This window comes from Ursus arctos, unplaced genomic scaffold (genome assembly GCF_023065955.2).
Source record: "Ursus arctos isolate Adak ecotype North America unplaced genomic scaffold, UrsArc2.0 scaffold_19, whole genome shotgun sequence".
In the NCBI taxonomy this organism is placed as follows: Eukaryota; Metazoa; Chordata; class Mammalia; order Carnivora; family Ursidae; genus Ursus; species Ursus arctos.
The window spans coordinates 20,934,477-20,947,293 of NW_026622863.1; positions in this window are offsets into that span (position 1 = coordinate 20,934,477).

The following is a 12,817-nucleotide window of genomic DNA, read 5'->3' on the forward strand; positions in this document are numbered from 1 at the left end:
AAGGATTTTATTTATTTGACAGAGAGACAGCCAACGAGAGAGGGTACACAGGCAGGGGGATTGGGAGAGGAAGAAGCAGGCTTCCAACGGAGGAGCCTGATGTGGGGCTTGATCCCAGAACTCTGGGATCACGCCCTGAGCCGAAGGCAGATTCTTAATGACTGAGCCACCCAGGCACCCCTCTATTGTCTTAATAGAAGTATAGAGAAGAAACACAAACATGTAAAAACAGCCCATAATCTCCCTACCCAGTGATTTCTGTTGACCTTTAAGACCAATCAAAATGGAAGTAATACAGTATAGGTAGGTCTAGACTATTCAAAAAGTTCAGTAAGAAATTTAAAGTGCATGTCTTCCACCCGCCTCCCAAGCTCGGTGTCTCAACAGCTAATAGAAGTCTGTGGTTCCTCTAGAAAGAGTGTTCCTGGCAGAGCGTCGTGGTTTAGAGCAGGGGTTCTCTCACCTGGACGCCGATGTCACCTGGAGAGCTCGCTAAGTCGCGGGTCGTGGTCCCCTACAGTTTCTGGTCCAGCAGGTCTGACAAGGGGCCCCCAGACTTGTCTATTTAAAAGTTGTTAAACAAGGTTGCTGTATCTCAGATCTACCATTTCCAGCTGTGTGATTTAGAAGACCACCTCTTTTGTCTCATTTTCTTCTGTAAAATGGGGCTCATCACGCTGTTAGGTTTACATGAATTCAAATATTAAAATTTCCTGTATGTTATGAATGATGCCCTTTTGCTACTGTTAGGCATATACCAGCCTGTAAATAAGTATCCAGCTATCATCAATGATTTAATGTCAGCAAAAGGAATAAATCTATGTACGTGCCAGTATTTTACTTTATTTACGATGATGAGTTTTTCACCTACTTATATACAGATATGTTTAGTCCTTTTGAATTATCTTCACATGAAGTCATAGGTAGATGTACATTCTGGAGCATCTACTAGCCCTGAAGTCCACGCTAGTGGTTTCCAGGTGTGAGCTAATAGGAGCAGCGCAACCAGCGGCTTCCTCGCACATGTCCCAACACACGTCTTGTGAGCACGTTCATGGAGTACATTCCTACAAACGGGGTTGCTAGGCCAGAGTCAATGTGTATTTCACATTTTGGTAGTTGGAAAACTTAAATACAAATGCATGTTCTCGGGAAGGCTACGTTTATCTATAAACACAGGTCTGCCAAAACCCCTGGTGTAACAACTTAAGGGGAAATGGTGTTTTCTTATGGACTTTGTGGTCTTCCTCTTCAAATTGAGAATGAGAAAACAAATCGTGTTGTATATGGAGGGTCAGTTATCTCTGAGCTCCTCGGTGAGCACAGAGCAAGAAGCTGAGGATCCAGAATTGGTTAAAGCACGCTTTCTCTGCTCAAGGAGCCCTGTTCCGGAAGGGTGTCCCTCAAGAAAACAGCTGCATTACAGTCTGGTATGAGAGATGCATTTAGCGGGTAATGTGTACAGATCAAAGATTGCATAAGAAGTGACTCGGGATCAGGAAAAGGTTCTGCAGGATGAGGTAGAGTTTTTGCAAAGTGAGTAAGAATGGACAGGAGGGAAGGGCACTTGCAAGATTAAGGAGAACACATGTGAGAGCCCAGAGGTTCGGTAGTGCCTTACCTGCTGTACAGAGGGTGCTCAGGGAGTGTTAGCTGAACAGTCTCCGCCCTCATGGGGTGTATGATGCTCAGACACCAGTGCCTTAGGTTCTCTCTGATCCAACTAAAGACCAAGAATTCCTTCAAATGGGGCTGCTACATTCTAAATGTAATTTTAGGTTCATGACTAGCTTAGTGAATCCCTAATGAATTCACACAATCAAGAACAGATCTGCCTTCTTAGACCTCTAATGACTGGGTTGGAATATAAGTATTGAAATAACCTTTAGAGGAGTCCAGCCTTGCCTGCACTACCCATGCCCTGGAGAGAAGTGCCAGGACTGAGTGTAGAATGATCCTAGTCCCTCCCTTCCCCCAAAGACTCCATTCCCTGGTCAACGGCCAGTGGACTTCGCTTGAGCTCTGCTGCCAGCTCTACTAACACAACTGGAAGGTCTACTAACACAATCAGCTGAAACCCTGGACATGTATGCAATCTTTTAGTTTCCACTCTTGGGATCTTGCAAACTTTTTAGCCAAATGGTAAAGAAAAAAAGGACATGAATCAGAACTGTAGGGGACATTTGCTATCACTTGCTTCAAGGGGCAAAGAGTATTCTGGTCCAGGCTGCTCTTCAAATATGTCCCAAGGCAAACTGGAAAGCACACTTCAGAAAGGTGTGTTTCATTTGTACAGTCTGCAGGTGGAGTTGGACAAGGGTACCGAGACTGCAGTTGGTAAGACAGCATGGTCCACTGGCATGGAATAAAAGCAGCAGATACCGTCTTCAGGTTGACCCCAAAATATTCTAAAGCTATCATCTCATCCAAAAAAAAAAAAAAATGCAAGAAGATCAGTGAGGTGCTCTGATTAACCTGCCCCATTATCAGACCCTGAATGACAACAAGCAAGGTCTTTCATCCCTGGTCCCTGCTCACTTCACCAGCTTCCCGCCCACCATGCTTCCCTGCCAGCCAGTCCTGCAGCAACCCAGGCCTGGGCACAAAGTCTGACTGACTTCAATCCAAGCAATGGTCCTTTGCTGCTATACAACCAAAAGAAAGTCAGCTAGCCACTCTGACCTCCAGTGTCCCTATCTGTATCATGGAGATAATATTGAGAGGATCAAGCAGTAACCATTTTTGGAAGGGTCCAGCTCAAAGCCTCAATCACATGCATTTTTTTTTTTTTTACAGTGCCCTCTATGCCATGGAAAGAGAATTGCCATCACATCTGGATATTCCTTATCCCCTTTTAAGTTGGATGACTTATTAGCTCATCCCTTAACTCTGGGTTTCATTGGCGATCTCACATATGTGCTAATAAGAGTTAGGCAGGGAAAATAAAATGAATTGGTTAGGACTTTTTGTGCTTGCCAAGACTAAACCCAACTTGAGCTGGCTTAAGGAAAAACACAGATGGTGTATTAGCAATAGTGATGTTTCATGAAATGATAGGGTGGAAATTGCAACTGAGCCTAGCTATGGAAGGGTCTGTGAACCAGAACCGGAAGTTATAAGTAAATCTGATAATTGGCTCTCCACTTGCTATCCTTGCTTCCCTTCACGTGCTCAATTTATTGTTTCTTTTTTCCTTACAGCCCCTCTCTGCTCCCAGTTCCATGGTGGAATATGGGGCTCCACAGATCCTATATTTACCTGAGGACCAATCAGAAACGGACCAATTCTATTCTTGGTGTCAGTTTGAAATTTCTAGAAGATGGAATCTGATTCTTCTGGCTGGGGCCTATCTTTGCTCTAATCAGCTCTGGGTGGTGAGTAGAGTCATGAAATAACTAATGGGTATTCTGGGCTCTTGGGCATGAAGCATATAAGATGGGAGTCTTTCATATAGGGACAGATTGGTGATTTTAGCAAGAGAGGGAAAGGGGAGAGGTTTAAAAGGAAGTAGGAGTGGATAAATGTTGCTCAGTCCCCACTTGCTATAAAGCACTATTGAATACCCCGATGTGTACAACCAGCTTTGGAGAAGTATCTATTTTTACATGAGAAAGTTGAACTAGATTGATGGTTCTCAGCCTTGGCTTATCATTTGAATAACACGGGGAGCTTTTAAAAATCTCAATATTTAGGCAACATTCCCAGACCAAATAAATCAGAATCTCTATGGGATCCTAATATCAATTGTTTTTAAAGTTCTTTAGATAATTACAGTTTCAGCTAAGGTTTGCAATCATTGGACATAAAAAAATGACTCACAAATCAGAATCTAGTGAAAGTGAATATTGTGATCTGATAGGTTCCAAATGAGGCCTAGGCTTCTGCAGGGCTAACGAGTTCCCAGGTGTTGTCAACGCAGCTTGTCCATAGATTGTACTTGGAGCAGCAAAACACTACATTATCCCTGAGTTCTAGTCCAGCCCCAAGACTTTAAGAAAGAGAATATTTACTCTGCAAATATTTATTTTCTGCTCTGCTCTGGACCTTGTGCTCAATGCTAAGGCACAGAAATCTAATAAGTTTCTACCACAGAGGGGGTCCCATGTAGCCCCATAGCTTGAGAGTGACTACAGAAAATATCCGTTGTCTCAGTTGTATTTGGAAGTCTGTGTATCAGGGATTTTTGTTTTGTTTTTGTTTTTAAGAAAATGTCCTTATTGAAAAGGCAGCTGGCTTCCCTGACAAGAGAGAAGCCAGTTCAAGGCTGGGGCTGAGGCCATTTGACAGAGAAGGAAGGAGGCTTTACATCTAGTCGTTGAGGGTGATAGGAGCAAAACATGGAGTCTGTGATGGAGAGAGCAGCCTGGCCCCGAGCAACAACAGACAACACGAAAGCTAGTGCCCGGGAATAAGACAATGACCTGTGTCTTATAAAAATGCTCCATGAAAGAATTTCTTGTTTTGCAGTGGATTCAATGATTAATGAGTCAAGGCCACTCTAAGAGATCATTAGAATGTTTTAGGGCATAGCTAGAGTCCCCAGTAATAATAACAGAACCAAAGTCATCCCAGTGCTTATGGTGTAAGTCTGCTCACGTTTCATTAAGCTGCTTTGTACCAGAAAGCCTGGAAAGGCACAAGTTATGATGCCTCATTTCCATATCATAGAGTGGGCATCTACACAGTAGAGGGGGGAAAGACCATAATAAATAGCCCGATTTCCATTCAGCACACATTCCAAATTGTCTCCTGTGCACCAGACGCTAAATTTAACCAAAGTTTCCTGTAGTTTGATGGTTATTCCAATGCTATCATCTTTTGATGACAAGTGCCAGCCGCTCACGGTGACATTTAATCCTCACCGAGACCCGGGATGGAAGAGTCAGGCTGGTGATGCTGTTGATGTGGCTGGTGGTGGTGATGGTGGTCATGTTGGGATACATTTCCTAGTGGCTGGTGGTGGTGACGGTCGTGTCAGGATACATTTCCTAGTTAAGAAAAATTTTAAAATGGGCTCCAAAGTGACAAAGGATTATAGAAAAGTCCCACCAGTGGTACATAGCCAAGCTGGGGCAGGAACTCAGATGCCCAAACTCCAAGCTTGGCTTGCTGCCCATTCAGTCATGCTGAGGAACCAGAACATTAGCCCATTGCTCCAGGTTAGCTCAGGGTTGACCATGCTAAACACAGGTGGAAAGATGAACAAAAAATCCAGGATCTACAAAACACTATGGCTCCGTGTATGAGTGAAGGAGAGCCTCGCAAAGGCGACTCCGGAAGTCTCGCTGAGTTTTCACTCCCAGCTCACATTCTTCTCTCCTGGCAAGGAAGGCTGGAATAAGGATTGGTCGTAAAGGAAACGTTTCACTCTGCCTCACGGATGCATTTCTGTGCCAAAGTTAGCTTCTGCCTTTATAGCTAATACACATAAAAAGAGAATATTTAGACAGGCACTTCACAAAAGCGTGGTTAGCTTAGGAAGTCAGAGGTTTATAACTGCCCCCAAGAAAGTGCCGTGCTTTTCAAACGGCTTCAATCTCGCTGGCCTTGCAACACACACGCTGTCTGGTTGTGCTCCAGTCTCGCCCCACGCCACAGCCAGAGCGAGTTTATCCAAAATGCAAATGTGATTGCCTCTCTGCGGGGCTAAAAATTCTCAACGGCTCCCTCATCTGCGGAAGAAAGTTCAGGCTCCTTAGCTTTGCACCCAGTGCCTTTAGTGATATGGCCATCGCTGACCACTCCAGCATTATTTTCCTTCTCTCCTTCCAGCCTTCCATAATGTTCTTCAGCAAAAGCAAATCACATGTAGCCACAGTCCCGCTTATTGAACTCACAGCGTGATGCTCTTATGCCTTTGATGACGCTGGTTCTGCTGCAGGAACGCTGCCTCTGCCTTCCTCACCCAGCGAACTGTTACTCATCCTTAAGGACTCACCTTATCCTAAACTGCATCTTAGACCGGTCTCAGACCAGAACAGAGGGGCTACCTCAAGCATATGTCTGTCATCATCGTCATCACCCCCCCCACACACACACGCACATGCAATCATTAAGGGTCTACTAGGTTCGAGCCACTATTCTAATCACTTTACATGTGTTCTCATTTAAATATTCATACAGCTCTATGGGATTTGAAATTAACAACAACAAAAACCTTAAGCTTCCCAAATGCACCAGTACCTGGAATATAGTAAGCATAGTACTGCTCAATAATTTGTAAAGCTAAATTGATAACTACTTATTCATTTTTAAAAATAGGTTTTATTTTTAGAGCAGTCTTAGATTTACAAAAACATTGAAAATAGAGTACAGAAAGTCTCCATATACTGCAGTTTCAGGTGTACAGTATAAGGATTCAACACTTCATACCACAGGAGGTGCTCACTACAACCAGTGCACTCCTAATCCCCGACCCCTACCTCCCCTCAAGTAACCATCAGTTTGTTCTCCATAGTTAAGAGTCTGTTTTTGTCTCTCTTTCCCCCCTTTTTTGTTTCTTAAATTCTACATGTGAGTGAAATCATATGTTGTCTTTTTCTGACTTCACTTAGCTTTATACTCTCTAGCTCCATTCATGCTACTGCAAATGGCAAGATTTCATTCTTTTTTCTGACTGAGTAATATTCCATCTCCTATACACACACCCCCACCCACCCACCCCATATCTGCCTTATCCATTCATCAACTGACGGGCACTTGAGCTGCTTCCATATCTTGGCTATTATAAATAATGCTGCTATAAAACAGTGGTGTGTATATCTCTTTGAATTAGTGTCTTTGTATTTTGGGGGTAAATACCTAGTAATGTAATTGCTACATCATAGGGTAGTTCTATTTTTAACTCTTTGAGGAACCTCCATGATGTTTTCCAGAGTGGCCGCACCGGTTTGCATTCCAACAGTGCAGAAGGGTTCCTTGTTTTCCACATCCTCGCCAACCCCTGTTGTTTCTCCTGTTGGTGATTTCGGCCATTCTGACAGGTGTGAGGGGATAGGTCATTGCAGTTTTGATTTGCATTTCCCTGATGATGAGTGATGTTGAGCATCTTTCCATGTGTCTGTTGGCCACCTGTATGTATTCTTTGAAGAGATGTTTGTTCCTGCCTTCTGCCCATTTTTTAATTAGATTATTTATTTTTTGAGTGTTGTTTTATAAGTTCTTCATATATTTTGGATACCAACCCTTTATTGGATATGTCTTTTATAAGTACCTTCTCCCATTCTGTAGGTTGTCTTTTAGTTTTGTTGATTGTTGTCTTTGCTGTACAGAAGCTTTTTATTTTGATGGAGTCCCAGTAGTTTATTTTTGCTTTTGTTTCCCTTGCTTCTGGAGACCTGTCTAGAGAAAAGTTGCTGCAGCTCATGTCAGAGAAATCACTGCCTGTGCTCTCTTCTAGGATTTTGATGGTTTCAGGTCTCACATTTAGGTTTTTAATCCATTTTGAATTTATCTTTGTATATTATGTAAGGAAGTGGTCCAGTTTCATTCTTTTGCATGTTGCTGTCCAGTTTCCCAACACCATTTGTTGAAGAGGCTGTCTTTTTCCCATTGGATAGTCTTTCCTGCTTTGTCAAAGATGAATTGACCATAGAACTGTGGGTTTATTTCTGGGTTTTCTATTATGTTCTGATCTGTGTGTCTGTTTTTGTGCTAATACCATACTCTGGATTACCACAGCTTTGTATTGGAACTCAAAGTCCAGAATTGTGATGCCGCCAGCTTTTCTTTTTCAAGGTTCGTTTAGCTATTGGAGGTCTTTTGTGATTCCATACAAATTTTAGGATTGTTTATTCTAGTTGTGTGGAAAATGATGGTGGTATTTTGAAAGAGAATGAGCTGGATGTGTAGATTGCTTTGGGTTCTATGGACATTTGAACAATATTTGTTCTTCCAACCCATGAGCATGGGTTGCCTTTCCATTTCTTCATGTTGTCTTTAATTTCTTTCATCAGTGTTTTATAGTTTTCAGAGTTAGAGTTGTGAGTTTTTGAGAGTAAGATCACAGTGGTAAAGTTGCATTTTTATCCTATCATATCAAAGGTACTTAGTATCCACATGACTTTTGTCTGCTGATATTGACCTGGATCACATGGCTGAGCTAGTATTTGTCAGGTTTCTCTACTGTAAAATTACTTATGCTTCTCTCATTTACGTATTTTTTGGAACAAAGTCACTGTGCAGAGACCAAGCAGAAGGGGTCTGGAGTTATCTTCCCCCTTCTTGAGGGCAGAGTATCTACATAATTGTTTGGAATTCTGCATAGGAGATAGGTCTCTTTTCTGGATATATTTATTTTTATCACTTATTTAGAAAAGCATGGACTCATGAATATTTATTTTCTATTTTGGGTTTTAACCCAACACTACTTAATTTTCTTGCTGAAATCATACCAGCTTTAGCCACTGAAATTTCTTTCAAGTGACTCCTGAGCTCCTTTGACTTCCCGCCCCCCAACAAGGCAACCTTTTTAAATTTCTGAGTACCTTCTTACTTTCTGGTCCAGGTGCGTCTTGTGTGTTTCCTGCCCTGGCCCTGGCGTCAGCCATTTCTCCTAGAAGCCCCAGTTTAGCAACCAAGATCAGGGTTCTAGATGTGCCCTTTGCTACCAGGTTGTTGTTTCTTTCTTTCTTTTTTTTTTTTTTTTAAAGATTTTATTTATTTATTCGACAGAGATAGAGACAGCCAGCGAGAGAGGGAACACAAGCAGGGGGAGTGGGAGAGGAAGAAACAGGCTCATAGCAGAGGAGCCTGATGTGGGGCTCGATCCCATAACGCCAGGATCACGCCCTGAGCCGAAGGCAGACGCTTTAACCGCTGTGCCACCCAGGCGCCCCCAGGTTGTTGTTTCTTTTAGGTCTTCTCAACTGAGAAAAACAAGACAAAACCTTATGTGTATCATGTAGGTATGTGTATATGCATTTATATACTCAGGTATACACACACATGAATATTTCTACTATAACCATCTGTGTCTATGTGAGGCTACACATGAGTTCATACTCCCACCTCCAGCTTTAATCCTTTACTACATGAATTGCTCTAGTTTCCTTACCTTGCTTATCTGTCAATTCCCACTTAAATGGTGAGAAACCTAGCTCCCATCACCTGCCGTCCATCTACTTGTTTCGTTCCGGAGTGCATGCACAGCTGTATCAGAATTGTTAACCTGTCGCCCTGTGGGAACAACATTAGCAACCTGAGTACAGTGCTTATGTGTAGTTCTTTTTGCCTTTAATCTTACTCCACTCATTTCCAAAGTTACCTCAGTCAGCACCTTCTCCTCCTGCCCCCTTCGGCAGAGCTCTTTCACATTTGTGATACAGTTGGATTCTCTTGTCACAGTCTACATTTCTTCGTGAGGTTCTCCTGATTCCCTAAATGATTTTTGTTATGTGTGTGCATTAGGGTTCATTCTTTGTGCTGTACAGTTCAATCATTCATTCACTTTTCATCATCTATTTATTCCCAGGTCCTTCATTGTTTATAGCACTCCTATCACAGACTCAAAAATAAGTTGAATTGACTGACATTTAGAAAATGTCTCTGATGGCATTTAAAGTAGAAGAGAAAGATTAAAATCTACAGAGGGGCGTAGAATAGATAAACCCTATCAGAGTTTAGCATGAAAGAATTACCTCAATAGAGAATTAAGGTGGCTTGGAGTCTCCTGGCTGCCAAGCTGATGAAAAGAAGTGTAGTGGGATCGGCTAGTTAGATTCTCTCCTGGCCCTGAACACTGAGGAGCAGCTGTAAGGGCTCCGTGGAAGGGTGAGGTGAACTAAGGTTGACTTGGGATCTACATGCAGACCCCAGATGGCAGGTGTTCAGATAAACCTGAAGTCCAGAGAACCTTGCATTTCAAATTCCTCATGGTTGCTCCAAGACAGTCTCCCCCAGAAGTTCATGAGAGTGCTTGTGATTTGATGCCAGCCTTAGATAAGAGCCTTCACCACCACCATCATCATGAGGGACATTTGAAGGGACGCATTACCCCGTCTTTACAGAATGCTTATGTGTGCATTTCCTCTTCTCCTGTCCTTGCCCACCTGGGAAGTCTCACCAGGTATATGGCCATCCCCATTTTACAGATAAGTGGAGGGTCAGAGAGCGTTTGATTTCCTGGCGGTGCACAGTGAGAACAAGGAACTCAATCCCAGGATCCAGCTTTCTCCCCACTCCCCAAAGTGATTCCTGTCATTTCTATCACCCTCAGTGACCTTGGGGACAGAACCCCAAATAAAGGTCATCTAAACCTGAGAGTATACATCCGCATTTCTGATTCCCATGAGAATCCACATTAGCGGGACTGGGATTTCATATATATGGACTTGACAGTTCCCCACAGGCAAGCCAGGGCCAGATGTATCACATCACTGCACATGGTCGGTGGCCTTCTGTGGCAAAGAAAGCAGATGTTCCCTTTTGTCTTCCCAGGTCATCCTTAGGTATCAATGTTTTCTCATATCTGACATCATTTTTTAAAATACTTCGAAACTAAAAAGTAAAGAATAAAAACTTCTGACCGGAGCAGGTAGTGTTCGCTCCATTCCCTCTTTATTTGCACACAATTATTTGGGGCTTTTTCACTCTTCTTTTACACAAAGAGTCCAAATGGCAGTCATTCGTTGATATCCAGGGGTACAGCATATTCAAAACAGCAACTGGAAGAGAGGCGAGTGGGTACTAGAAGGATTAGGCATGAAGGATTTAAAATAGGAAACTGGGAGGGGAGGACGTTTAGATCAGGGGCCCAGTGTCTCGAGGAGCCTCTACTTCCCCTGAGATGCTGGTTCGCTGGGGCACAATGGCATAATCTGTGCTCAGAAAAATGTTTCCAAATTATCTTTTTGGATACAGATATGTGAAATGTTTTTTTTTTAATTCAAGATGATTAGAATAAGTAAACATTTCCATATTTAAAATAGGTAAGTCTTAAATCTATGGAAAGCAAGTAATTATTCAGTATAACTCATTAACTCAATAAACATTTACTGTGTATAAACTGTGCCACAGGAACTGGGGATAGAGAAATAAATAATATTGACCCCTGTCTTCGGGAAGCTCAACATCTAATTTGAGAATCTGCCCCAAGGGGTCTGGATTGCTGAGGTTTTTAGGGCATAAAAGGCTGATGGTTAAACTTTTCTGCTCTGGGAGTCTCGAGGACTCCTGGAGGTGAGAACCACAGAATCAAACATTGAAGGTTTGAAAAGAAGCTACAAGATTCATATGATAAGAAAAGAGGGAAGTAACCCTGCTACCTTCCTGAATTTGGGCAGATGGGGAAAAAAAAAAAAAAAAAGTCTTATCCAAAAACTTCCACTCTGTGGATCCATGTAAACCTAGCCAAATGCTATAAATAAAAAGGTAATTTTTACAAATGCCATCCCTTCCATGATTTATAAGTTAGCAAAGTAGGTGTTATTATCCCAATTCTGTGGGGTAAGAAACTGAGGCCTCAAGAGTCTAACCATCATCGTACCCAAGCTTAGACTTGGACAGACAGGCAGGTTAGGGCTGGATATGAATCCAGGCCTGTCCCATTTGTGTGAAATCTCAGCCCCCTTCACTATGCAACATTGCCTTCAGCCACAGGACGTTGGACTGATCAGAGAAGTATCTACAATAGCATGCTACAAAAAGAAAACAAAAAATTCTTAGGATTCCCTTCACAAGAGAGGCACGTTCTCACTCCTCATTCATCTGTGACTTAGTATCTAATCCATCCCCTTGTAGCGTGGCCACTCTGGCGGTCAGCATTGCGGCGCATTCCAACTGAGTGACTTGAGAGTTTAATAAGGAGAATATTTACTAAAGACATGACACCATATAGGAAACCCACAGGACCTATGTACAGTAGCCCAAGCCTAATAAAGAAGCAAGGGGAGAGAAACAGCGACTGGGATCTGGAGAGAGACCTGAAAGCAGAGGGACCTCCTGACAGGAGCTGTGCCCTTCCTTTTGAGGGGGTGAAACCATCCATGGTGACCCACAGTGAGGGAACCAGAGGAATAAATGGTCCCACCTCAGTCTTTTTTCTCCCTCCTTTCTGTCTTCTGATGGGTTCCCCCATTGGCCTAATCTATCTGGAAGCTGGGAGTTGAGGGACCCCCTGAATGTAGACTGTAGAGGTCAAGCACAGAGCAGAATGAAAAGGGAAAGTAGATCTGGGGATGCAAATAAAACACATCCACCCCAGTCCCCCTTATGCGTTCCAACACAGAATCAACTTAGCTCAATCTCAAAAGATGTTTTCCCATTGGGATCAGAAACTATCTCATGATCTGTGCTCACTTCAGCAGCACATATACTAAAGATTTGAATGATACAGAAGCAATCTCATGATTCTTCTTAGCACAGCTCTCCAGGGAGCTCAGAGTGATTGATTGGAATTGGCCAAGAAGTTGGGATACATTTGCCATCCTTGCCCTGACCCAAGCCTGGACCTTGTTCCTTATTCTTCTTTGATTGGTTTGATCATTTTGATGCCAGTAAGGCCTTATAACTTTTTGTGATTCGCTAGAAACACAGCATAGATAACATTTTGTGGATTCAAAATACCCAAGGAGGGGCGCCTGGGTAGCACAGTCGTTAAAGCGTCTGCCTTTGGCTCAGGGCGTGATCCTGGCGATCTGGGATCGAGTCCCACATCAGGCTCCTGCGCTGGGAGCCTGCTTCTTCCTCTCCCACTCCCCCTGCTGTGTTCCCTCTCTCGCTGGCTGTCTCCCTCTGTCGAATAAATAAATAAAATCTTAAAAAAAAAAAAAAAAAAAAAAAAAACAAAATACCCAAGGAGACGATAATGTTGTCATGA